General features: G+C 36.3%; 1 protein-coding gene across 6 annotated transcripts in view; it reads left to right on the top strand.

Moving 5' to 3' along the window:
- Nucleotides 1–27,815, top strand: part of Nbea (neurobeachin) — a 558,359-nt gene that overhangs the window by 242,596 nt on the left and 287,948 nt on the right. The window contains exon 2 of one of the 6 annotated variants that reach the window (XM_052730148.1): nucleotides 19,164–19,213. The exons of the other annotated variants lie outside the window; for them this stretch is intronic. The gene's annotated coding sequence lies outside the window, so the exon portion shown is untranslated. The remainder of the gene's footprint in view (nucleotides 1–19,163; nucleotides 19,214–27,815) is intronic. 6 annotated transcript variants of the gene reach the window in all.

Genomic DNA, 27,815 nt, shown 5'->3' with positions numbered 1-27,815 from the left:
TCCTTGAGGACTCTTAATCCTTTATATGACTTCATTCTGTGAAAACAGTCTCATTTTTGCCCCCCCCATGGCCTACCCTATAGTGAGGGCCACTTACCAAATCCACCTGCACCTGAACACCTACAAGTCAATGAATGACCTTGGAAGGTTCAGTTTTTAAAATGAAAACTTAAGTTAGCATATGCTTTTAATATCCACATCATTATTAATTGCTAGCTTAGCAGTAGCTGTTATTAAAACAGTAAAATGTTTTCCTGTGAATAAGGTAGAGAATAACCAAGGAAGACTTCTACGTCATCCTCAGACTTACGCACACACACACACACACACACACACACACACACACACACACACACATACACACACACACACACACACACACACACACGTGTGCTTATATGTATGCCAGCATGCGTACATAAACACATCCATCCATAAGTACATATATATGTGTGTGTGTGTGTGTGTGTGTGTGTGTGTGTGTGTGTGTGTGTGTGTGTGTAGTAAGTAAATGATTGATGGATAAATCAATAAAATTTTGAAGGAGAGAGAGAGAGAGAACTAGTTTAGTATTTAGATGTAAAGATATAGGCTCCATTGTGAATCAAATGCTGATTGTCAGAATGCGGAATACATTTTGACCATTTTTATTTTGGAAGCTTTATAAGTAATACAGAACCAGTATATCACCCAAAAGTTGGGGAGGGGAGAAAGGGGGATATGGAGAAAGAAGAAGGGAGAAAGAGAGAGGGGTAGAGAGGAAGAAAGGATGGGGGAGGGAGGAAGGAAGGAAAAGATGAAAGGGAGAAATGTTTGAAAGGTATGTGTGTGTATCTTTTTAGTGTTGATTTCAATGCCTTGTCCTACCGTGGTACAGAGTAACCTTGAGAAACCACTGTTTAGACTTTTTAAGCATTGTTTATGTTCACTTGATAACTTGCAAAGATGTATTCCAGGTAAACACTGGCTATGAGGATTTAGATGAAACTCCCTTTAGTTTCCAAGGACAGGAAGGAATGTAGTCTGACTTTAGGTGGCCTAGAAATAAGACAGGAGAGTCAGTAATGAAGACCATTCCTTTTGACTTAAAACTACCTCATAGTGCCTAGTTTCTGCATCTCTGTGTCTTCTTACCAAACTAGTTTCTATGGCATAGTCATCAAAATGGGGCCCTTCACAGCCCTGAGTCTAAGTTATCTTTAAATGGAAATGTCTTTCATCATTTAACATGTGAGAATCTAAATGGCTTAGCTAAAACTGATTTTTTTTCTTTTGGGCATAGTTTTTTGTTTCTACTAAAATCAACTTAAGTCTGCAGAAGGGTAGGATAACAGGTTGTAGGATATACAACACTATCCTTTTTTAAAGAGCTGCACATAAATTGAAATATTTTGAAAGAAATATAGTAATTTAGAAAGTCTAATTTGAATGACATCAGTACGTGTTTATTCAAATTCTCAGCTTAAGTCTTGTATAGTTCCCAGGAGTAGGATTGTTAAAAATGTGACAGTGTCATGAAGTTTCCACCCCCTCCAAAACAAGGTGTCACTGAACTATTAGAGGAATGAGCCTTGTCAGCAAAGTACATGGCACCCACAGTACTGTGGTCACAGTGAGAGGTCACATGTTTGTATTTTTGTCTTATAGAAAATGATGTATTAAAATGTGATTTCTTTTTTTTTCCTTGTGTGTATGATGCGCATGTGTGTGCATATTCAGCTTTGCATGTGGTGGGTACACACATGTGAATGGGCATGTACATGGAGGGCTAGAGAGGTTGACGTTGGGACTCATCCTCCATTGCTCTACCACCTGACTCCCCCAAGGCATTCTTCCCACTCAGACTCAGAGTCACCTTCTGTCTCATTTTCCTGGCCAGTTTGCTCTGAGCAACCTCTTGTCTCTGTCTCTTCAGCACTGAGGTCAGACTGCCGTGTCCATCAAGCATTTTGTGAGTCCTGGAGATCAGAACTCCAACCCTTGTGCTTTAAGGGCAAGTACGTTAACCATGGAGCTGTCTCCTTAGCACTAAAATGGTTTTTGTTAATTAGCATTTTAAAATTGCTATAATGGAAACAACAAATATAAGTATATTGCAATTGGGAGCATATTATATTTTTAATATCATCAATAAAAGACCTGTAGAAGAGAAAGTAATAGCTATAAAAACAAAAACAAATGGACATTTAAAACATGACTAGCTGACAAAGATATCCATTGGCCCCTTATCGGGCCCTGGGAGTCATCCAGTCAGCTGCAGAACAGGATGTGGATCAATACCTGGAGCAGGCCATAGGAAACAAGTGAACCTTTGAGGAATTGAATCAGCACACCTTCAGAGGAAAACCCACGAAGGTCAACTGGAGAATATCAGTTAAAGGAAGAAGCACCAGTGCACTACAATGGATGAGTCCAAGGGTGCTGTGGTAAGGTGAGATAGGGGTAGAGTTATCGAGACCCCATAAGAAATTAACCACACTTCCCCTGCAGAATAGGGGTCCACACTATGGAGAAACTTCTATGAATAGAATCTACACTGAACAACGAAAAGACAAAAGTAATGAAGAGAAAAATCCAAATAAACTGTAAAAGACAGCCAACTAAGAAATTAGTTTATCACATTTTTAAAACAACTACATGTGCAGTAGTTTTGTGCTACTGTGACAAATAACCCATGTTTAAACAAGTTATAAAGAAAAACAGTTTTTGTGTTTGTTTTTTTATTGTTGCCGATGGTTTTAGGTATTTTATTCTACAGTCATTTGGCCCCATTGCCTTTGTGCAGGGCTGCACACAGCAGTGAGAATTACATGCAGAGGAGATTCTTACCTCATGGGGAAGAGAGGAAGCTAAGATAAAGATATATAGGTAGGGTCATGGTACCATAGCCTGTTCAAAGACATGTCCCCCAGTTGTCCTAACTTCTTGTCACTGGATACCAAGTACTAAAGATTTCATCACTTCCCTATAGTGCCAAAGACTGGTGACAGAGCATTAAACCTATGGATATTTGGATGACACAGAAGATCCATACTGCAGGAACAATAAAACAGCAAGGCAAAATCTGAGAAGCTGAAGAGAAAGGTCAAAGGTTATATAAAAAAAATTTCTGAAATTTAAGGAAACTCTTATCACATAAAGGCAAAGGATATTAATTTTATGTAGTATAGTAAAAAATGAGAATGGGAAGAAAAATCACATCAGAAACATGTTTAAATGAGCTAAAGAATTTAGAAAAGATTGAAGAAAGTAAAAGCTATTTGAATCAGAGTTTAGCAGTTCTAACTCTGGAGAAAGATTAGAAAAATTAGAAAGGGATCACAAATAAAGGAGAGAATTTTTTTAGATGGAGTTAGAAAAAATAAATGATAAAATCAATAAATAAGGTCATAAAAGTGCAAGAAGAGGAAGGAGCAATATAAAGACCAAAAATCTAATGACTAGAAAGAAGAAAAGATGAGAATGAGCAAGTCACATTTACAATATCTAAATTGCTGGGAATATATAGTTTCCAATAAGGAAAACAAAGTCAATTAGAATCATCAACTCAAATTGTCATAAAATGTTTAAAAGACAAAATTGGAAAATACATCTTTTTTTTCCTTTTTTTTTATCTTTTTTTATTCATTTTATATACCAATAATACATCTTCAAAGGACATATTGAATGTCTGTGAAAAATTAACACCAAATAACAAATACTGATACATATTTCTAGGAACCTTATGAAATTTAAAGAAAATACTTTGGATACCCATAAAATGTGGAAAAATTGACAAGTGAGGGAGAATCAGATTGCCGTGATACTTTTTTTTTTTTTTTTTTTTTTTTTTTTTTTTTTTTTTTTTTGGTTTTTCGAGACAGGGTTTCTCTGTGTAGCTTTGCGCCTTTCCTGGAACTCGCTTTGGAGACCAGGCTGGCCTCGAACTCACAGAGATCCGCCTGGCTCTGCCTCCCGAGTGCTGGGATTAAAGGCGTGCGCCACCACCGCCCGGCACCGTGATACTTTTAAACACCGTGTTTTTCCTTAAGGAGAAAAGTAAAAACTAGTCTTTGTCTATAGCAACTACAAATAGTTAATATGCAAGAAATCAGGAAATAGTCTTCCTAGAATAGTTAATATGCACGAAATCAGGAAATATTCTTCCTAGTCTTTCTCCCTGAAGAATTTTCAGAAAACAATGATTTGAGAAATCTTAATCCAAATATATCTTAAACTCAGATATAGATGTGTTTAGAGAGGATTGTAGGGAAGAGTATAACTAAGTCCTTAACTGAAAACTGACAAAGAGAAACATCCAATACTTTTGTCAATCTCTGGTAACAAAAGATTGCATCAGGTGGGGTTAGCTTTCTCTTAATGAAATACGTTATCTCGTAATGATAGAGTGATGGAGTCCTAGAATAATACTTGACGTTCTCAAAAGAATTAGTAGATCTTAACAAGACTTTCACCTTAACAAAGAGAAACAAGTTCACAGTCAGATGGGCACAATACTATCTCAAACCTTATACAACTGAGCGAATGAATAACATGAATGCCTGCATAACCCAAATGTTAAATTATACCATGAGAGTTCAATCACCAAAATTTATGCTGCTGGAATTTCTGTGGTCTAAATGACTCAGTTTTCTCAAAATAAGCCACATGTGGAAAAAAAAGTAAAGTCTGTAGTTTGAGATGAAAAGACATATCAAAAATAATTAGTAAAACTAAGCTATTTATACATATAACTATATAATAAGGTTGTGAAGCTATAAAGAGAAGGAAGATGATTATCATAAAAGGATAGTGGTTTATAGAGGGAGAGGGTTTTAATTAAGACAACACACAAGGGTATCTTTAGGATACTTGGCAAAAATCAGCTTCTTTAGCTATGCAATGGTTACAAGATCATTTCCTTCATGCATGCAATATTAACCGATTTTGATAAAATTGCATGAAATTCTACAATTAAAATGATCTTTCTGGTGCTGTGAATTGTTTGAGGCCCACTCTCCCACTGAACTCTACCCTCATCTCACAGTGAAGTATTTTTTATGTCCTCTGTGGTGTAAGGTATAAAATAAGCTTTCAGCAACAATTAAAACCTAATTAATGGTGATGTAGATCATCTTTCTGGAAGGGAAACTCATCAAGAAATTATTTCAGTCAATGGTAAACTGCCCATTTTAGAAAGTTTTCATTTAAACATCTAAAATTATTGTCATGGAATTTACTCATCTATATTTTAAATTTTGTAGTTGAATAAGGAAGTGAAAATAACCAAGATAATTATAAAACTGAAACTCATGTTTTAATTGAAGCATAGATCCCCGTATCACAGTAAATATTGTAGTAGCACCTCTCCAGCATGTGGTCACAGTATGTGATAGTGACAGACAATGCAGTAGAAGCATCGTAGGAAACAGAAGGGTAATTAGATCCTCTCATCATTCTGTACACATGACACTAGCAGGAAATCAAAGAAACACAACTTTAGATGTTTTCGACAATGGAAATATTTACCCTTCAAACATGAGAAATATTTCTTAAATTAGACATGAAAGATCAGGAGGGAGCAGTATATTTTGCACATAAAAATTGATCACTTCAGTCTTAAATACCCCTCTCAATTGATAAGGAAAAATCTTGGATAAATTTTGATACTCTTTCATTATAAAAATACTCAGAGGAAAGTTAGATAACAAAGAAACTATCTCAGCATAATTAAGGCCTCATAAAATGCCCAGAGCTACATTCCTAAGCAATGGGGCAATGCTGAATGCTTTCTCTGTGCATTCTAGTGTATTAGAATGGCCAAACTCTGTTGATATACTATGGTTATCAAGGTGTCTGTGCAAGGTAAAGATTTACACTACATTGGACAGGAAGAAATAAAACCTGTCTCTGTCTCATAGGATACTTGTGTAGGGTACCACTTAGAAGTAATGAATGGGTTTAGCCAACTTGCAGGACAAAAAATTAACATCCCCATAGATCATCCATCTTTTATGAATTAACATTGAGCAGGCTGCAAAAGAAACCAAACATAGTTGCAGTTATAATAGCATTTAGAAGAATGGATTGCTTAGACCTAAACGTAACCAATATGGTAAGATTTGTATTAATGCAGACTTCAAAAAATTGCCAAAATTAAAGACATTTTGAGTGGTCATGGATTGTAGAGTTGATATTAGGATGCCAGTACTACCCAGGTTGTCTTTGTGTAATGGACGGTTCTTGTCAAAAAAAACCACGATGGCTTGTGTAAAAATGAAAACATAGTCTAGTATAAAATTCATATGGAATCTCAACGGCATCAAAATAGGAAAAAAAAATAGAAAAAGTTGGATGGTTGAAGCTTAGTGGTTTAAACACTGCAGTGTTGCAGTAATCAAAACCAGTGTTGATTGGAATAGGGCATCAGAGACAGCAACATCATGAGCTTTTCTGTTTAGCTTTTGTGTTTTAGATTTTGGAGAACTCTCCATCTTTCAGTCTCTGACTCTTGAGTGCAGGGATGGCAGGGGTGAACTACTATGTATGTTTGCTTTTAAGAGAAATATGGCCGGGCGGTGGTGGCGCACGCCTTTAATCCCAGCACTCGGGAGGCAGAGCCAGGCGGATCTCTGTGAGTTCGAGGCCAGTCTGGGATACCAAGTGAGTTCCAGGAAAGGCGCAAAGCTATACAGAGAAACCCTGTCTCGAAAAACCAAAAAAAAAAAAAAAGAGAGAAATATGAAATGACTCTCCCTGAGTTTCCTTTTTCTTGTGATGGAATAACAGGGAGTGAACTTGCCTTCCTCTTGTTACTAGGAGAATATTGACACAATGTGTGAATCTAAATGTTTTATACATTGAATGATGGCCCTCAGATTACTGTAAGCCAAGGCAGAGGGCAGGGGGCTAGGCATAATTGAATGGGCTCTGTGATTTCCTTGACACCTTTTCTGGAAAGATATTCTAGATTGCCATATAGAGAAGATGTTCTCAGGTGATTCTTAGTAACCTTGCTGAGTTGAGATGGTGATTAGAATTGAGAAAGCTGTAAGCAAGGTCTGTAGGCAAAGGAGCTACTCTTTGAACTAGCTTTGGAAAGCTGTGTGCACCTTGAATCTTTGAAGCTGTGAATACATAGGTACAATATCCACAAAGCTAGGTAAATCAACTATATGCCTTTATTGGACAGTTTCTATCCTACATAGTTGGGAAATGTTCTATCTCCACCAAGCCAGCATTCAGTTGCCACTGCTCCCCAGGGACATCAGCCCAGAAGGATAGCAATACCAGCATAGTTACAATTATTTCTATAGCAGAGCTCACTCTAGATCCATTCTAATCTAGATTCACTCCAAAACAAACAAAACCAACCTTCAGTAATGGACTCCATCAGATTAAGTTGTTTCACCCACAATTTAATTGTGAAAACACAGCCCAACACATATTAAAGAATATAGCAAAATGCAAGCATTTACCAGTGTAATATTTACAATGCCTTCATCCAAACAAAATTGTTATAGATGAGATGAAGTAGCAGTAAAATTTAGCACTTTTTGTGCAGGAATTTTGTTAGAAAAGACAGAAAGGGATGTTTAAAAGAAAAGGAAGAGAAATAGTGAGACAGTATAGAAAGAATGAGACAATTTACAGTAACTGGAAAGATAAAAAAATCTGAGAGTTTGAAAATAAAATCTGAAATGTGAAATAATATGATGTGTATGACAGCTTTTACCCTAAATAGGAACATATAAGTGCTCTTAAAGATAACCAATTGACTCTTTTCCAAATGTAGCAGAAGAAAAAAAGTTACTAAGTTAAGAGAACAGAGCCATAGGAACATAGGAACTGGTGTACAGGAACCAGCATTGTAAGAGAAAGAGTACCAGGCATGGAGTGGTAGAAGGAGGACAGGAAATCAATAGCATCCTCACTTATGTAGTAAGTTCCAGGCTTGCTTGAGAACCTGTCTCAAAAAAAGAAAGAATATTATATATTTTATACTATGTTTGTCTAAGGAAATGAGAAAGAAGGGGGTAAAGGGGGAAAAGGGGACGATAGAATAATAGGCAAATATCTTGAGAGCTATAAATCCTAAGTTTTATGAAAATCAACCAACCACCAGCAGGACCAAGACTAACACTAGAACGCCACAGAACCTCATAAAAAAAATTCAAAGCCCATGTTAAAGAGGACATTGAAAAATAACTCACTGGTGAAAAGCAGGCACCAACTCATTTAAAAGTGACTTGAACACAACATTTGGCCAAGGATGTCAGAGGCCCAGAAGCACCTGGAAAGCTCAGCATCATTAGCAAGTAGTTATGTGTAGCAGTCACTCACCACTACAAACACGTGGAAATGGTTAAAATAAAACATGGACCATAGCAATAACGGGAGAAAGTAACATGCAGCCGGCAAGAGTCATCCACGGCTTTCATGGTGGCTTCGAGGATGCAAAACAATCCCTAGGAAAATGATTTAGGTTCTCTGAGTTAAACAAACACTTGCTGTATAAACCAGTAACCTCATTCTTAGGTATTTCTCAAGGGAAATGAAAATTTCTCCTCATGTAAAGTCATGTAAGTGAATGTTCGGATCAGTTATGATTGTGATAATAGCTAGAAAAAATGAGAGTGTCCTTTAACCCTATTTGGATGAATTTGAAAGGACCTAATCACAAAAAGCAATTCTATTTATTTATGTATTTTATATTCTCCAAAAAAACAAGTTCAGTGATAGAAAATAGATTAGTGATTCCCAGGGGCTATCAAGAAGGAAAAGACTTCTCTGTGAGATTCCTTGGGCAGGGGCCACTATTTTATGCCCTGATTATGATGGCATCACACACGTTAATATACATGTTACATTTCACAATATAAAAGAGACTTGTATAATGAAAACCAAAAGTCATGGTTGGAAGAAATGAAAATCTAAGTAACACTCAAAATGACTGAAAGCATTACTGTTGTTACAGTATCAGTGCTATCCAAATTAGCCCACAGTTCATTGCCTACAATTCATTACTCACAAAAATCTCAGTTTTTTTATGTAGAAATAGAAAAATCAGTTGTAAAATTCAGTTGAATTCATTGGTCAATAATAGCAGAGGACTGTGACACACCACTTTAATGGACACATCATGTTTTCAGATAGAAAATGCATATTAGTGCATATGCTGCACTTTGGACCAAATGGACATCATCACCCCCACCTCACTCTCCCTCTCTTACACACACACACACACACACACACACACACACACACACACACACACACAGTGGCAGAGAACAACAACACATTCATGTAAGAGGTGCAGAATATATGTAGTTTTACACAGCCCAGGGAACATAGTCCAGACTAGATGACATTTAGGACAGAAAACAAGGCCTAACAAAAATAAGGCGGCTCAGAAGATGATCACTTAAGACTTCGATGTATAAAACAAACTAAAAGGAATTTCACAAACACTAAAACTTATCAAGTACACCTGACAGCCAGCACATCAATGAGCGACATTTCAGAGCAAATTTTAAATTTGCTTGAAAGGACAGGAAATGGAGATTGCAACATACGAAAACTCACTGGATACTGCAAAGAGCAGGTTTAGAAGGGAAATTTATAGAACTAAATACATTCAAAAGATGAGGGGAGCTTGAGTAACCTGTTAAACCACAATAAAACAAAATTTTAAAAAGCTTAAGTCTGGTAAAATGAAAACAATATTATTAAAAGTAAATTAAATATAGATTAAAAACAGAAAACATGGGCAAAAGTAATAATCTTGAAAGGGGCAGAACATTCATAAGAATGAAATGTGTGAGCATGTAAAATCACTTTGGTTTTTTTGAGACAGTCTTTCTGTATATCCCTGGCTGTTTTGGAACTTACTCTGTAGATCAGGCTGGCCTTAAATTCACAGAGATCCACCTGCCTCTGTCTCTCAAGTGCTGGGATTAAAGGTGTGCACCAACACCACCTGGCTAAAATATCTTAGTGAAGTAGTCATGGGCATTTTGGTGTATGTGGCTGTAAAAATCTCCTAGCAAAGTGAGACCCTTGACTTGAGACCCAGAGATATAGAGGCCTCGTGGCCCAGACCCCAGTAGTGCAGGAACGTGATTGGATGTGGCTCTAAGATTAAGGTAGCCATCTTGTAGCTGACTAGCTACACAAAGTGGGATTTCACCATTCTTAGCAGGCATAGTGGGAAAAGTAGCAGGCTTAGCCTGACCATGACACTCCATTTCAGAAAGACCTCAGTTGAGTTTACTACATAACAAACTCAGCCAGGACATGGAGACTAGATACTCATTCAACTTCAGCACCACTCTGCCAGACTCTGGGAAAGGTCTTCTGGGCCTGTATTTAGGAAGGGGACCTGGATCCAACTCAGAATCTGCATGGGGACTTGAACACTCATTGCAAGCTGCTAATCAGACAAGAGAAGGCTACACAGTAGTTGGGCGAGCACTTCAGCTGGTAGCCTGAAGGACTCTCTAGAGCTATGACTAGTGTCTGAGATTCAACCTGTGAACAAACATCCTAAACAGACCACATCTGTAACCAGATCTCCAAAAGGAAGGTCCAGAGTTGGAACGTTCTCCTGAAAGCCAGGTGACAAACAGGTTATAATGTTTTTTGACTCTGTACCCTATACTTTCTATCTTTGTGTCTCTTTTCTTTCTCTTTTTCCCACTTTTTCTGTTTTCATTTTCTTCTTCCAAAATACATAGGCTGATCAGATTTGTGATCTCTGCACCCCCAACCTCTCCTAAGCAGGAATGGCATACCTCATTTGATTCCTGTATATATCCTTCTCCCTTTTCTAGTCAACCTTTTCTGAAGACTGTCTCACTCCAACCTCCTTTGCTCCTACTATTCCCACTTTTCTGTGTTTCCGTCTCCTTTTTTTCCATTTCCTTCTTTTTCTGATATTAATCACTAGTCTTACCATGAGTGTTCTTTTCATTTCTATTCAGACTCAAAATAACTAATATATTAATATACAAACTGCTGTCAATTACCCTTCACTTAATAAAATGGTTGGCATTTATGGGGTGATCAAATTTTAATTGATTGACTATTTTTTCATTTGGCCACTACCCTTAATAGTGATTGCTTTTGCAAATAATATTATAAACACCAGAGAGAGCTGGGAATCAAGCCTCAACCCATACAGTGTATCAGAGAAAGACAACACCAGAACCCTATAAAAAATCAAACCCTCTTGAAGAAAGCAATCACTCCCTCCAAAAGAAGAATTATTTAAAATACCTAAAATAAACATGTTTCCTGGCACCGAAGGGCAAGCCACAGCACAAAACACAAATGATAGAAAAATGAAGGCAACACAATTCCTTTAAAGCAATACTAATTCCATAGTAAAAAGCCACCAGTGAGATTGGATTGCATAACATCTGAGGAAAAGAACTCAAGAATTGAAACTGTATTCAAACAACTTAAAGAAGACAATTCCTGAAGAAATCTAAAAACACAAAATACTGAATAAAATAAGAAAGTCAATACAATACATGAAGTAAGTCTTCAATGACTTCTTCAATAAAGAAGGGAAATAACTTGAAATGAAAAGCAATGTATTAAAAAAACAGTTACGTGGAAAGTTTCAGCAATATAGTGAATCAAGGAAAGGAAGACCAAATCTAAGAAACATGGGGAGAGGGTCTCAAGATAAAGAATATATTTTCTCCAAAATCCGAGCCGAAATTTTCCTACAATTGGAGAAAGAAATATAAATCCAGATGTAGCAGGCATTTAGAACATTAGACAACACCAAAAAGAGCACCCCTATCATATTATAATAAAACTACTAAATACACAGAACAAAGAAAATATATTGAAAAACAGCCAAAGAGAAATACCAAGATACAGATAAAGACAGGTGCATCAGAATAAGCACATTTCCCAAGAAATTTAAAAGCCAGAAAGGCTCAAAATAATGTATTTCAAGTTCTGAAAGAATAACTAGCAACCCATACTATTGTATCAGCAAAGTTACCCATCATGACTACAAGAAAAAAAACTTAACATAGTAAAAAACAAGCTAAAGGAATTCATTGCTACTAAGCCATCTCTGTAAAATATACTGATAGAAATCCTTCAGACAGATGAGAAAGACAAATATATCCAGGGAGAATAAACTACTCTTAATAATAGATAAACAAGAACTTAGTAGGATAAGCCCAAACTGTATAAAATCAAGAAAATGAGAGGAATTCATCAGTGATAACTGAATAAGAATAGATTCAATTCTCAAAATCAAAAGATGCAAAAGAGCAGATTGAAAATTAGGGCATTTCTCTTTGTTGCTGCCAAGAATTGCATGTTACCATAAAAAAGACAGATGTTCCTCAGAGGTGAAAGATTGGGAAAAGGTATCTAATAAAATATACCTAAGGAACAGTGGTTCTCACTGATCTATATCTGACAGAAGAGCTTCAGACTAAAACTAGTCAGAAGAGCCTTGTGTTTGTTTGTTTGTTTGTTTGTTTGTTTGTTTGTTTGTTTGAAAAGGTCATTCCATAATGATTAAGGAAACTATATGAAGACCATGAAAAGGACATTATGATTCTAAATATATACACACCAAATGTGTGAACCCAATTTTATACAACAAATAAGACTAGTTGTAAAGATACAGATGAAGCCTGACACAATTATAGTGGGTCATTTCTGCACCTCACTCTCAAATTTACAACTCAGTCTATCTTTAAATGTCAGAGAAACATCCAAATTACAAAGTGTCATAAATCAAATAAACTTAACAGATACCAGTAAAATATCCATTCAAACACTGAAGAATACACACATTTATCTCAGCAGTCTACAGAGCTTTTTCCAAAGTAGATTGTAAACACAAAGTAGATCTTAGCAAACAGTAAAATTGAAGTAATTTCTAAAATTGAACAGTAGAATACAACTAAAAACCAATATTAAGAGAAAACTATAGAACATAACAAACTCATGGAAATTAAACAATACTCTGTTTTATGATGAGTGGGTCACTAAACAAGTCAATGAGTAATTTTTAAAAAATCCTGTAATTACATGAAAAAAAAAACATAGCATGCCAACTTCAATAGGATACAACGAGAGCAATTATAGAATAGAAGCTTGTTGCTCTAAGTGCCTGCATGAGAGCTCAAGTAAACAACTTAATAATACACATTAGGGCCTTGGGGGAAACAAGACAAAGCCAAACCCCAAATTAGTAGACAGAAAGCAATAATTAAGATTAAGGCAGAAGCTGATGAAGTTGGGGGAAAGTAAGAGTAAAAAGAATCTTTCCAGGTCTGTGAAGAATTGTGTTGGGATTTTGATGGGGATTGCATTGAATCTATAGATTGCTTTGGGTAAGATTGCCATTTTTACTATGTTAATCCTACGCATGAGAGATCTTTCCATTTTCTGACATATGGAAAAACAAAAAACCCAGGATAGCCAAAAGAATCCTGTACAATAAAACAACCTCTGGAGGCATCACGATCCCTGACTTCAAGCACTACTATAGAGCTACAGTAATAAAAACAGATTGGTACTGGCATAAAAACTGACAGGTGGACCAATGGAACCAAACTGAAGACCCTGACATTAATCTGCATACCTATGAACATATAATTTTTGACAAAGATGCCAAAAGTGTACAATGGAAAAAAGAAAGCATCTTCAACAAATTGTGTTGGCATAACTGGATGTCAACATGTAGAAGGTTGCAAATAGATCCATATCTGTCACCATGCACAATACTTAAGTCCAAGTGGATCAAAGACCTCAACATAAATCCAGTTACTCTGAGCCTGATAGAAGAGAAAGTAGGAAGTAGTCTTGAACTCATTGGTATCAGAGATCACTTCCTAAATATAACACCAGTAGCACAGACACTGAGAGAAACAATTAATAAATGGAACCTCTTGAAACTGAGAAGCTTTTGTAGGGCAAAGTACACGGTCAACAAGACAAAGTGACAGCCTACAAAATGGGAAAAGATCTTCACCAACCCCACATCTGACAGAGGGCTGATATCCAGAATATATAAAGAACTCAAGAAATTAGACATCAAAATGCCCAACAGTTCAATTAAGAAATGCTCTATAGAGCTAAACAGAGAATTCTCAACAGAAGAAGCTCAAATGGCAGAAAGACATTTAAGGAATTGCTCAACATCCCTAATCATCAGTAAAATGCAAATCAAAACATTTCTGAGATACCACCTTACAGCCATCAGAATGACTAAGATCAAAAACACTTAAGACAGCTTATGTTGGAGAGGATGTGGAGCAAGGGGAACACTCCTACACTGTTGGTGGGAATGCAAACTTGTACAGCCACTTTGGAAATCAATATGGCACTTTCTTAGAAAATTGGGAATCAATCTCCCCCAAGACCCAATTATATCACTCTTGGGCATATACCCAAGGAATGCTCAATCATACCACAAAGGCACATGCTCAGCTATGTTCATAGCAGCATTGTTTGTAATAGCCAGAACCTGGAAACAACCTAGATGCTCTTGAACTGAAGAATGGATAAATAAAATGTGGTACATATACACAATGGAGTACTACTCAGCAGAGAAAAACAATGACATCATGAGGTTTGCAGGCAAATGGATGGATCTAGAAAATATCATCCTGAGTGAGGTAACCCAGACTCAGAAAGACAAACATGATGTGTACTCACTCATAGATGGATACTAGATGTAAAGCAAAGGATGACCAGACTGCTACTCACAACTCCAGGGAGGCTACCCAGTAAAGAGGACCCTAAGAAAGACACAGGGAATGCCCAATGACAGAGAAATGGATCAGATCTACATGAGCAAACTGGGGGTGAGGGGAGTTAATGAAGGGCAAGGGGTCGCGGGAAAGAGAGCATAGGGGAGCAGGAGGTCCCAGCTGGATCAGGAACAGAGAGGGAGAACAAGGAAAGAGATACCATGATAAATGAAGACACCATGGGAATAAGAAGAAGTAAAGTGCTAGAGAGGTCCCCAGAAATCCACAAAGATACCTCTCTTGACCACTCCACTACTGGCAGTGGTCAAGAGAAAGCCTGAACTGACCTACCCTGGTGATCAGATGGCCAAACACTCTGTCATGATAGAACTCTCATCCAGTGACTGATGGAAGCAGATGCAGAGATCCACGGCCAAGCCCCAGGTGGAGCTCCAGGAGTCCAATCGGCCAAAGAGACGAGGGAGAGATATTGAGACCATGATTGGAAAAAGCACAGGGACAAATAGCCAAACTAGTGGAAACACATGAACTATGAACCAATAGCTGAGGAGCCCCCATGGAACTGGATCAGGCCCTCTGGATAAGTGAGACAGTTGATTAGCTTGAACTATTTAGGAGGCCCCTAGGCAGAGGGACCGGGACCTGTGCTTGTTGCATGAGCTGGCTTTTTGGAACCTAGGGCCTATGCTGGGACACTTTGCTCAACCTTGGTGAAGGAAGGAGGGGACTGGACCTGCCTCTACTGAATCTACCAGGCTGAGCTGAATCCCCTGGGGAGTCCTTGCCTTGGAAGAGGTGGGAATGAGGGGTGGATTGGGGGGTGGGAGGACAGGGGAATCTGTGGCTGATATGTAAAATTAAATTAATTATAAAATTTTTTTAAAAAAGTAAAAAGAATCAAGGAAGCAAATTCTTTACATCTGAATAGAACTCAATTGTGTATATGTAGCACGTTTTCATTATCTGTTCTTTACTTAAAGGACATTTAAGTTGTTTCCATTTCCTAGCTATTGTGAGTAAAGCAGCAATAAACATGACTGAGCAAGTATTGGTGGAATGGAATGTCAAGTTCTTTGGATATAATCCAAGGAATAGTATAGGTGGCCATATGGTAGATCTACTTTTAGCTTTTTTTGAGAATTATCCTCACAGATCTTCATAATGACTTCACCAGCTTACAATCCACCAAAGTTATAATTTTTTTTTATTGTTAGCCACTCTGACCTGGATATGAAATTGCAAACTAGTTTTAATTTGTATTTCTTTATTTGGTAAGAATATTTAATACCTTTAAAGGTATTTATTTCTTATCTATTTTTATTTCTTCTTTTGAAAACACTTTCTTCAGATCCATAGCCATTTTTTTTTTTTTTTACAATTGAGTCATTCGGGATTTTGTTGTTGTTGTTGTTTTTATTTTTCGAGTTCTTTGTATATTCTGGATATTGATCCTCTATGAGATACATCCCTGGCAAAGATTATGTCTCACTCTGTTGGCTTCCTCTTTATCCAGTTGATTGTTTCCTTTTCTGTACAGAAGCTTTTTAGTTTAACGTAGTCTTGGATGTTAATTTTTGCTCTTAATTCCTGAGAACATAAAGTCCTATTCAGAAAGTCATTTCCTACACCTATATCTTTTAAGTTATTGCCAGTATATTTCTTCAAGCAGTTTTAGCACTTTAGGTTTCATATTAGGTCTGTGATTCATTTGGAGTTGATTTTTGTGCAGCATGATAGATACAGATCTAATGTCATTTTTCTACATTTGGACATTGGTTTCCCAGAAGCATTTGTTGAGAATGCTGTCTTTCTTCCAGTGTGTGATTTTTAGCATCTATATCAAAATCAGATAACTGTATCTATGTGAATTTATGCTTGGGTTTTCTATTTTGTTCCATTGATCTAAATGTCTATTTTTTTGTACTAGTGCTGTATCTTGGAGATAATCAGCAGCTCTCTAATTGGACTTAAGGCCCTGATCAGTCAGAGAGAATTCTCACCTGTAACTATAAGCCTAGCTAACTACTTATGACTGGTGAGGTCATGAACTCTAATAAAGAATGTACTACTGCTACCTAAACCAGTATAGTTCCCAACTACAGTCTAAATACTTACCCTTATATCCACAGATAAGTGTAACTCTCACCCCTCATCAAAGAAGCTTTCTTTTTGCAGCAGATGGAGATTATTACACAAATCCAGGAGTAGTAATCAAAATGCAGAGGCCTACAGACTGTGGGTGCTCAAACCAAATAAATACTTCTGCAATGTACTCTCTATAGCTAAGACTGAGGAGTATCACATAAAAAAAGAATGGAAATGTTATAAGAGTCTGAAGACCAGGACACCTCTAGGAAAGAGTGTCCTCTATAAATGTCAGGAAAGCTTAACTCATGAAAACTCAACAAATACCGTTACCTAAACAAGACCTGCATGATAAGAACATCAATGTGTTGACATGCCATTGCAGAATGGAGGAAAACTCACAGGACTCCACCGCTAGAAGAGTGACTGATAGTTAATATCTGCTGAAAAAGGAATTCCCATCTTCTCCAGGAATGAGCATCCTGATAGGTTATTCAATTTCAAGTGGTCAACTCTAAACACATATACATAGGAGCAACACTAAAGGGACTCCACAGATTGTACTGATGTGTGTGTGTGTGTGTGTGTGTGTGTGTGTGTGTGTGTGTGTGTGTGTGTGTGTGGTGTAAAGCAAAAATAATTGAAGAAGAGGCCAATAATTTGAAAGAGTTTGAAGGGGACACAGGGAAGTTTGGAAGTGGGGAGAGAGAATGCATAGTGGAAATGATATAATACTCATTTATAAAATGCTCAAAAAATTAAGAATTAAATTAATAAAAAGTATAAGACTCTAAGTTTTTTCCCAAAATAGAATTCTTTCAAGAAAAAATAATACCAGCAAATCCTTATGAAAAATAACTAAAAGAGAGAAAAGACTCACACTAATTAAATCCGAGGTGAAAAGGGAGCCATTATAACAGATTCTAATGAAATCAGACAATTATTAGGACCTACCTTGAAATTTTATATTCCGTTAAATTGCAGAATATAAGATAAATGAATGAACTTTTAGATGCATATCACTTAACAAAATTAAATTAATAAGATCATTGAAACAGTTCCATCTGTAACACGCAAGGAAGATAAAGCAGTAGTCCAGATGAATTCACTCCTGAATTCTTTCAAATTTCAAGTCAGAAGAAACACAAATTTTTATTAACACAAACAGCATGGTACTGACATAGATGATCAGACAATTCTCAAAAGAAGTGCCAATAAACATGAACTTTTTGGCATTAGAAAAAAAAACACATCCAAGTTTAAATTTTTGATAATGCTAATAAATTTGCACAGTTCTTAGTGCTCGGGGCAAGCTCTAATAGTGAAAGATCTCAAAGAAAATATAAGAACTGTCTACTATTTACCAGTAACTTTCTAAATGTGAGTGAGATCTACCCAAATTGAATTTCAAATAACAGTTCAACTCTGTACAGACTTTCACATGTAGATTTTTTTCCTGGGCTGTCAGACATGCCTCCCTTTCTCTCTAGTTTCAGGCTTTGAGGTCAGACCCAGGGCAAGTCAGCTTTGACTATTAGTCTCCTGTCAGTCTTTCTCAAGTGTCAAAATACAGTTTTCCTCATACAGATACTTCTTAATTAGGTAGGGTTGCCACAACTTAGGGAGACTCTGGAGAACAAGAAAAACAAGTCATTAAGGACTAATCCTTACTAAAAAAGCCTGAGAAAAATTGGATAAGAAATGAACATTTGCCAGGACTTCTACCCCTGCCCCTTTATATTTATATTGTCTATAATATACATGGAAAGTTGACAATTTTACTATATAAAAATATTTTCCAATTTTTAAGTTACTTAGAACATGGGGTTTTTTGTTTATTTATTTATTTGTTTATTTATTTATTGGAGATTTGTTTGTAGTTAAGTCCTGTTTATTAAAAAAGATTGGCTAGTTGACCATTGCAGGATCAGATGCAATTAAATTCAGTAGACTGTAGACCATAGCTGCTAGCAAGTTATATTTCAGGTGTTTTTGTAATAACTTTCAAAACTTGTACATTATGGACTAAGTTGAGAAATATAGAGATAAAATATTTTAAATGCCATACAAATATAATGTTATGATTTTTATTGAAAGTTCCCAGAATCTTCAAATATTTTGCATATGTATTGATATATCTGGTGTTCAGAATTCAGTGCATTGCGTTTTTTACAAATTGCCCTCTGTGAATACCTTGCTTCTTTCCTCTGTCTCTGAGTTCCTAGTGGCAGAGTCTTAGGAATTGGAAGCTTTTGTTATTAGCCACACCCTTATAAACTGGAAAGAAGAATCCTCCATTATTTCAGCCATCCCCACTCTAGCTTTTTGTTTCTTCCTCTGCAGAAATCCACGCTCCAGAAACCTTCACGTTTGCAGAGTGTCTCTGGTACCCTGTAAGCATTTGCTATACCAGATGCTCTTCTGATACTTCCCTGTAGATGAACTGTTTCACTTGTGTCCTCAGACATTGTTGTGCCGTATAAGCTTCCTATTTGGACTGAAGATTATAAGGTCATGATTGCATCTTTGATTTTTTTTTTTTTACTAACAAGATAATGCAAACCATGATTGTGCTATTTTTTTCCATGCATAGTAAGAACTTGATCAGCAAGGATCTTTTTTGTTGTATTTTACTGATTGTTCAGGTTAGTTGCTGTGTTAAAGCTATGGGATGCTCCCCTGAAGCTTCTCTAGTTTCTTCTTCTGATTTCATTGTTTGTTTGCTGTGTGCACATCACCAACTCCTGTAGAGTTGGTTCTCTTAATCTAGTTTTGCTTGCTATGTGGCTAATATAATTCACAATTATATATAAAATGAATCGCTTCGGAGGTTTAGGGAATAGTTTCTTAAAAGCTACAGTTTATATTTGGTGCCGGCTTAGCTGTTAGATTGTTCCTGCCCTTTGCCACGTGGAAACAGGACTTGTGCATCATGGTGCATGTGCATGCCATCATCTTCCCTAACATGTTCTTCTCCCTGCTTCATGTGGTTGTTGTAATCCTATTAAGTCCATCTATTGGTAGTTTTCTCATTAAATATGTAATTATTTTAACTTTAAAGCTATTTATTTAAAAAGCTTACAGAGGAATTTAAACAGCCGAACAGCAAAGCATCTAATTGGAAAGTTATTTCTAACAATGATGTTTTGTCTTTTTACATACTTGTTTTGTAGTGGAGAGAATGCTTAAGGCTAGGTGCACTCTCAGAAAATACTTCTTTATTTAAACATCCTCTTTAACAAATTAAAACATTTTTGATTGCTGGTCTTAGAATAATCCCCTTATCACTCTCCCTACAAATTAATGACCACCCATTAGTTCAAGTTTCATATTTTCTGTTGATTCCTGTTAGTGCCACTGTTTTCTTTTTCTGTCAAGGAATTGATTAAAATGCTATTTATCTAGATCACTGAACCAATGTCCTAAAATTCTACTGAGATAGGCCTTGCTGCTCTCACTGAAAACTGGTCAGTGTGTTTGTCTGGGTCTCCCACTAGAATTGAGGCTTCTCTAGGAAGTAGAGCATACCTGTTTCTTTTGTGCCCTGGCACATGGTAACTATTTAATGATACTGTTCTAGATATTTTTAAAATCACCAGGTGTCTTTAGTTCTTGAAAACACAGATACTGCCTTTCTGATAGGTGTACTTCATCTACATACAGTTTCAAAAGAGAAATATTTCTTGTTCTAAGATGAATTAGAAAGAATAGAAGGTACTGTTTACTTTTATTTGATAATGTTCTAGTATTTTATGCTGTGTACAAACTTCTATGAATGATTATTGGGCCACTGGTATATAATATAATTTGACTCTAAAATCTTACTCTGAATTATAACTAGATTTGAATTAGATGTAGGATGTTTTGGTTAGACAGGTAATTTTTACAATTTTAGTCATTGTTATTGTGTATATGTGATGATGTCTGGGTATGTGCATGCCGTGGAGTGCATATGGGAGGTAGGACGAGACCTTTATGGAGTTGGTCCTTTCCTTATACTTTTATCTGGGTTCCAAGGATGAAGCTCTCAGGTCATCATGTTTGTGCCTTTTCCTGTGATCCAGCTCACAGGCACATAATTATACAAAATAATTTTAATTAATTAATAACAATATATTTATATTTTGTTTACATACTTTATGGTATATCATGCCAATAAGTTGTTTCTTTTAATAGAATATGAACTTATAATTTCTGGGACTTTTAAGAATATTTATAATGTTATATAACTTAATCTGCAAGACCACATTTTATTGCTAATATTGAATAATTACTGCTCATTGCTCACCTTTAGTGTTTTCCTTTAATGTTACATTCACTAAAGAAGCTCAATCTGGGTCAAGTCTGAGAACTTACTGCTCTGAGCACACAATTCTTGAAGGTCTAGTTTATTTTCTCAGATTGTGTCCACAGTTCAAGTCTGTAATTGTTGGATAAGGCTGAGAGACTCTTGAAAATAAACCGGTTCACCTGACTAGCCTCTTCTACTTGAGCTGCCTTAACTTGAAAGCATTTTCCTTTTATGCTTTCATCACAATAATTATCGAGTGGTTTCCTTTTAGTGATTGTCTTAACCTTTTATCTTTAACTTTACAGAAGCTTTATGATGAAAAAGAAAGTGATACCGTGCATTTACATTCATCATGGTTTATTAATGTATTTGAAAAAAAAAACATTTGTTACACAACTATAAAGACCCTAAGGGTTCATAATGACTGTTAGAGCAACTTTAAACTTACTTATATTTCAGAACTTAAATATATTTATTTGAGTTTTAAAATTAATGAGAGCTAGAATATAAGTTGTTTGGAAATACAATTTTATATTGTTCATTTTTATATGATATAGCTAAAAGAATTCCATCATTTAAAAACATATAATGTTATTTTAATATAAAGATATTTTTATAACTTTTATTTTAAACTTTGTTTATGTAGCTATTTATGTGATATCACATGACTGGGGTATTTCTCCTCTTTGATAATTGATATTTCACTTAATGACATGTATAGGTAAAATATATTAATAAATTTTGATGATGATTTGGTGCAGTCTTGTTTGTACAATACTGAACTTGAAACAGACATAGTTAGCAGGTTTGCACTGAACTGAGGATTTTAGAATCTGAAGTTGACCAGGGAGAAGAGAAGCATGTTTCACAGGGACTAGCATAGAGCTAACAATCAGCGTTGTAATCAAGTTTAACCCAGAGAGCACTACAAAGGCCAGATGATTTGTGACAGTGAACATGTCTGTTAGTTCCCTTATTTCAGCCTCCCTCATTACAGTTTAACTAAATCAAGAGGTCAAGAAAAGGGCAGGGCATTCCAGGCATTTGCCATTGTTTTTTTTAAAAAGTTTGAATCTAATCTTATGGATAATAGTTTCTCACAGAAACCTCAGAAATACATGTTTTGTGATTTTTGAGATCGTGTTTAGCTGTAAATGTGTTTTTAGTGTACTGTAGATTATTTCATCAACATATATGTGTATGCCTTTTCTCTGTAATTGAGCTGATAGCTTCTTCAAGCCTAAGACTATGTTGGCTTCCATATGTCACAGGCCCTTCCTCAATGCAAGGTCACTAACATTTGCTTAGTTGTGGATTCAGAAGTAAATGATTTAATGTTCCCATTGAGAATCATTAACTCCAATCATTCAAAATGAGAATGTTTCCAAGCACAGCCTTCCCCTACATGTTAGTACTGAGTAATTTAGACATCACAACCTATTTTTAAATGTGTAAATCAATCATGTCAGTGAACAGAAGTGAACAGCACATGAAAAGTGGCACTGAGTATCAAAATTTACCAAAGTATTTTTCAAACATTGTATTTTTGATGAGGTTGCACAATCTGTAGTGTTTAAAGTATAAGTAGTGAATGTCAACTTGGGGCAGGATGAACTTATGTAAGACCTGTTACCATAGATGTGTTGTCTATCATTTTATAGAACAATCATCTTTGAGTGTTATGAACTTCAAACAAAGCAGCGCAAGCACGCACGCACACACACATGTGCACACACAGGTCTGAATCAGGTTTCTAGGGCATATCAACAGAATGACAAGAAATGAGAAAGATTATGTCAGTAAATCAGTCCAAGTGATTATGTGGGTGTCGTGCCACTAACCTTATAGGTACTTTTGTTTCTGACCATCACAGGCATTCTAGGTGTACAGCCATTCCCATTTAGAAATGAGCTTTAACTTCTTTCGACCTAATGGAATTTCCATGGGCAAGTGTACAGTATTTATTTTATTAATATTTGTTTCTTCATGAATGTTTGAACATATTTCATATAAATGAGTACCATTACCTATGGACATTAAGAAGCTAAGTCACATGAAAAAATTTTAAATAAATATTTGAAATCCCTTATTTGGGATTTTAAAGCCAGAAACATTTTATAGTTCAGACATATAAAGCTAATAGTTACATTTAAGTTTACTTCATAGCCTCTTCAAGAAAGCCTAGGCTAGCTGGTGGAGCACTTTAGTTACTCAAATTGGCATGCCTGCCAGGACATGAATATTCACATTAAGGGAATGAAGATTGTAACAGCATATTGCTATTCAGGTGAAAATTTGCCAGTCGTCCAGTTTTTGGTAATCTTAAAAGAATTTTTTCATTTTTCTGTGTATTTCTTGAATTTTAAAATATCATAAGTATATATCAAATAATGTTCCCCACAGTTTAAAAAAACTGTAGATATATTGGTGTGTATACATTTGGCAGACATTTACTACCCAGGCCTCTACAAAGAAGGATATAATCAGTGGTCTTCTAAATACAGCCAGGCTGCCATTAGTGGTAACTGAGTTGTTAGTTTTCTGTACAAATCAGCTCTCATCAGCTCTACGGTATTTGAATGGGCTTTGTTTTCAGATAAAATTTATTATTGTAATGTAAAACTGAAATTGATTGGATCAGAGTTAGCATTTTAAATGTATTTAATATTGTTATAGCTTCTTTAAGTCATATTACATTTGATGCCATCAAACTGTAGAAAAAAGTTATTTTGAAATGTCTAGTGAAGTGTTAGCTCATACTATGTCTGTACATGTTAGCATTATTCATACTAACAATGGAATTCTAATTCAACATTGGTTTTCCAGAAATGCTGTAATATTGTTCTTGGAGTCTTATTTTCATGTTTTTAAATTTGGGGATCCACATCAATTACTTACTCTGGTGATTTTTTTAAACTGAAAGTAATTTTTACAGAGAGAACCCTGCCAGTGTTAGAAGAAATAAATGGTATCTTTGAAATACAAAAGTAAAAAAAGTAGTGACAAATCCAGGAAGTGACTGTTGTGCCAGAAAGATCTGGTGGCTTTGCAGCATCCTGAAGCTCCACCACCATCCCTCTCTGGTGTGCTCTTGTTCCAACATGAGAACTACAAAGGTACCCTTGAAACTAAGGCACAAGAAGCACAGTGGGCACTTTCTTCTACTCTCATACTCTGTAATGGTGGTTCTCAACCTGTGGGCCACAACTCCTTTGGGGGTCACATATCCAATATCCTGCCTATCAGATATTTACATTATGATTCATAACAGTGGCAAAATTACAGTTATGAAGTAGTAAGGGAAGTAATTTTATGGTTGGGTGTCACTACAACATGAGGGACTGTTTTAAAGGGTTATAGCATCAGGAAGGCTGAGAACCACTGCTTACAATATTACATCCCAGTACCATTGTTCTGGTTTGGTTGTTGATGTCGTTTTTCATATCTCAGACATTTGTTTCCCCCCATCTTTGCCAACATAGGGTCAGCACTAACCAGACAAATGACATTCCTTCAGATGTTCCCACACAGGGCGCTGACCATGCTGTTCTACCGTACCCTTCATGGTCCTCTGGATCACATCGGTTACCTGCTAACAGTACCTACACTGCACTCCTCACTTGCATTAAAATGATGCTCTCTAGGACATTGGACACAATGCTCAGTATATGCTTTCAGTATATGAATTGGGCTTTTGTTCTGTCAATTTTCTTACCTTGACTCCCCAACATCTTACTAAGTTTTATTGTTGTTGTTGTTGTTTTGTCAATGAATGATGGTTTCTAGATACTTGTTGAGATTCTTTGTCATAGATGTCTGTCAAAGTCTCCTGTTTCAGAATAATGCCCATTGTGGAAGAGGATGTGATGTTTCTTCTAAGATGAGTCCCATTGCTTGTTGTATATTGACTATTGCCCTTCACTTCCCACCAGGAAGAACAGCCTTAAAGACTGGACCATTATGCAGTATTTGAAATCTAAAGGACTCTTTCACTTGATCTTTAAGTTCAAGGGATAAATTAGTCAGACCCTCAGATTCACACTGGAATCTGACTGCTCTTCAGAAGAAATGTTATTGTAGCTTGTGTAGTGCCTATATTAAACAAAGATAGCTTGATCCCAAGGCCAAGCTTCTTATTTCATACTCATTTGGGTAGTTTATAATCTAGTCTATCTTTTACTATAGGGTTTTCATTGCATTGTTTTGGTTGGTTTGGTTTTAGTCAAGAGCAAGTTTATTTTCAAAGTTTCTAGTAAATGTGTACACAAATGTCTGCCAATTTGGGATAATTGTTTTCATCTTACTCTGTTTTGCTAGCTGTCTGGATCTAGACCATCTAATCAATATGCACATATGCCTGTGTCTTGGCTACCCATTAGCTAATGTCATCCTTCAGAAGTGTAGTTGACATTATACTCAGGCTCTCGTTAGTCATTCTTCTTCCAGTAGATCGTCTTTTACTTGCCAGCCTCCTTCCTCTTATGCCATAGATAGCTGCTTTCATCCAGCTCTTTGCTTTATGCTGCAAAACCAGTATGGCTTGCAGTGTTGTGTTTGTATTATGGGCAGCATATTTATTCTAGTGAATACATATCTTCTGGTAAGAACATTCTTTTGGTTGGCCTGTACTTTTGCCCCCTACCTTCCAAACAGAGACTCACCATGTAGGCTTGGCTGACCTGGAACTTACTAGAACCCACAGAGAACTACCTGCCTCTGCTTCACATGTATGACTCCATTGAAGGCTACTTTTTAGTTGACAAGGCACATATTGTCATTATACAATGGGAATGTCATTATTAGTCCTTGGAACCATTTTCCCCACTTAATGACCTGCTCATAGCTCTTCATCTTAACTCCCCAAACAATTTGTAATTTTCTTTCTTCCAGTCTTTCTCTGAATTTTAACCTAGGTTCCCAGTTCTACTTTCCAGCACCCTCATCCATCCCCAAGGTGCAAAGCTCTATTGAGATATTTCTCTTTGTTCCTTGATCATGCTATCCTTGTTGTATAATGTATTGCTTCCCATTCCCACATCACCAAAACATGCTACCTTCACCAAGGAAGATGACAAAGTCACTCTAGTTATACTTAACCATCAAGACCTTCATTATCATATAAATGCTGGATTGTTATGTAGAAAACATAAAACAATCATTCTAAAGAAATGATGTAAACTCTGGCCCCAGTTCTACCACTTCCTAGATGAAACACATTGGTCTTATCACCAAATATTTTCATTTTATTAGTCTATCAAATGCTATAATGAGAACTGGTTCAAAAGGTTAATATTATAAGGTATTTGAATTACAGACTGGAATGCTTGCCGAGCTAGAATTAGTAAAGTCTTATTTATCACTGTAAAGTGCTCATACTTTACTCTTAAAAGTGTTATCAGAGCCGGGCGGTGGTGGCACACGCCTTTAATCCCAACACTCGGGAGGCAGAGCCAGGCGGATCTCTGTGAGTTCGAGGCCAGCCTGGACTACCAAGTGAGTCCCAGGAAAGGCGCAAAGCTACACAGAGAAACCCTGTCTCAAAAAAACAAACAAAAAAAAAAAAAAAAAAAAAAAAAGTGTTATCAGATACGTTGACTCAGTAACAGATTTCTTGTCCGATAAATTCAGTGTAGTAAGACCTGCATGAGTACACTGTTGTCCAATGTCTAAACAGTTAAGAGTAGTTCACAGCATCATCAGATAAATTTTACTTACTTGAGCTTGTGATTAAATTTCCACTGACTGAAATTTATTGCTTCTTAAATTTGCAAATATAGTGATGTTTATAAGAATAAAATGTTATTTTATTCTGTGTGTTCATCTCATTATCCAGGCATCACACTGCATATTACCTGTTTGTCTTGTGTGTTCTCCTTCTAACCCTTCGGGATAATTGACAGCAAGCCATAATTCTAGTCAGTTTCCAGAATTTCCGTAGCTTGTGTTCTCATCCTCAGTGTCAGGTCTGTTTTTGATTCCTGGCATGTCCTTTAAGAACAGGTGCCTTTGACCAGAACTAACTTACCAAACACACTGATAAAGAGTGAGGCTCTGTGGACCTGAGTTCATCTTCTTTTACAGACATGAGAAGGGATGTGTTTGCAAACACCAGCTTGCTATCCTGCCAGTTTGTTCACATTCCTTTGGGAAAAATACGTTAATGATGTAAGCTTTTATATTTTCCTAATGATGCATTGATTTTCTAGGAGTTATGAATATGACTATTACATAAGAGTTGGTTTAAAAATTAGTAGTAATTCCATTTTTTCTAAGTTTTATTTAGTATTATGTATTCAAAATTAACTTAGAATAAAGATGGACAATTCTTACAGCAGAGTAGTATTGTTTGTGTTAATATACCCACAGCTTAATTATGATCCTATGGCCATTTCCTTAAGGTTTTCTTTGACAGAATTCAAGTACTTGATCATCCAACAAGCAATGAATGTTCCATTAATCTTTCTGACTCTATAGCTCCTGAGTGTGAAGATTTCTGACCAGTCACACCACATGTCTCTTAAACCAGCTTTTCATGTTGGTCTCTTATTTCATTAGCTGTCTGCCCAGAATCTGATAATATGGAGTAACAGTGACTCTTTACAGCTTGTCTGTCTGTCTGTATGACATGGATAAAGTCTTTACCAGAATGGGCACAAAAGGGTATTTATCCACCCCCTGTAATAAATGCACATGCTAGTCTCTAC

This window comes from Peromyscus californicus, unplaced genomic scaffold (genome assembly GCF_007827085.1).
Source record: "Peromyscus californicus insignis strain IS unplaced genomic scaffold, ASM782708v3 Scaffold_9__1_contigs__length_137607984, whole genome shotgun sequence".
Lineage (NCBI taxonomy): Eukaryota > Metazoa > Chordata > Mammalia > Rodentia > Cricetidae > Peromyscus > Peromyscus californicus.
Note: the sequence above shows the minus strand (reverse complement) of the source record. Positions and strands in the feature narration are given on the sequence as shown.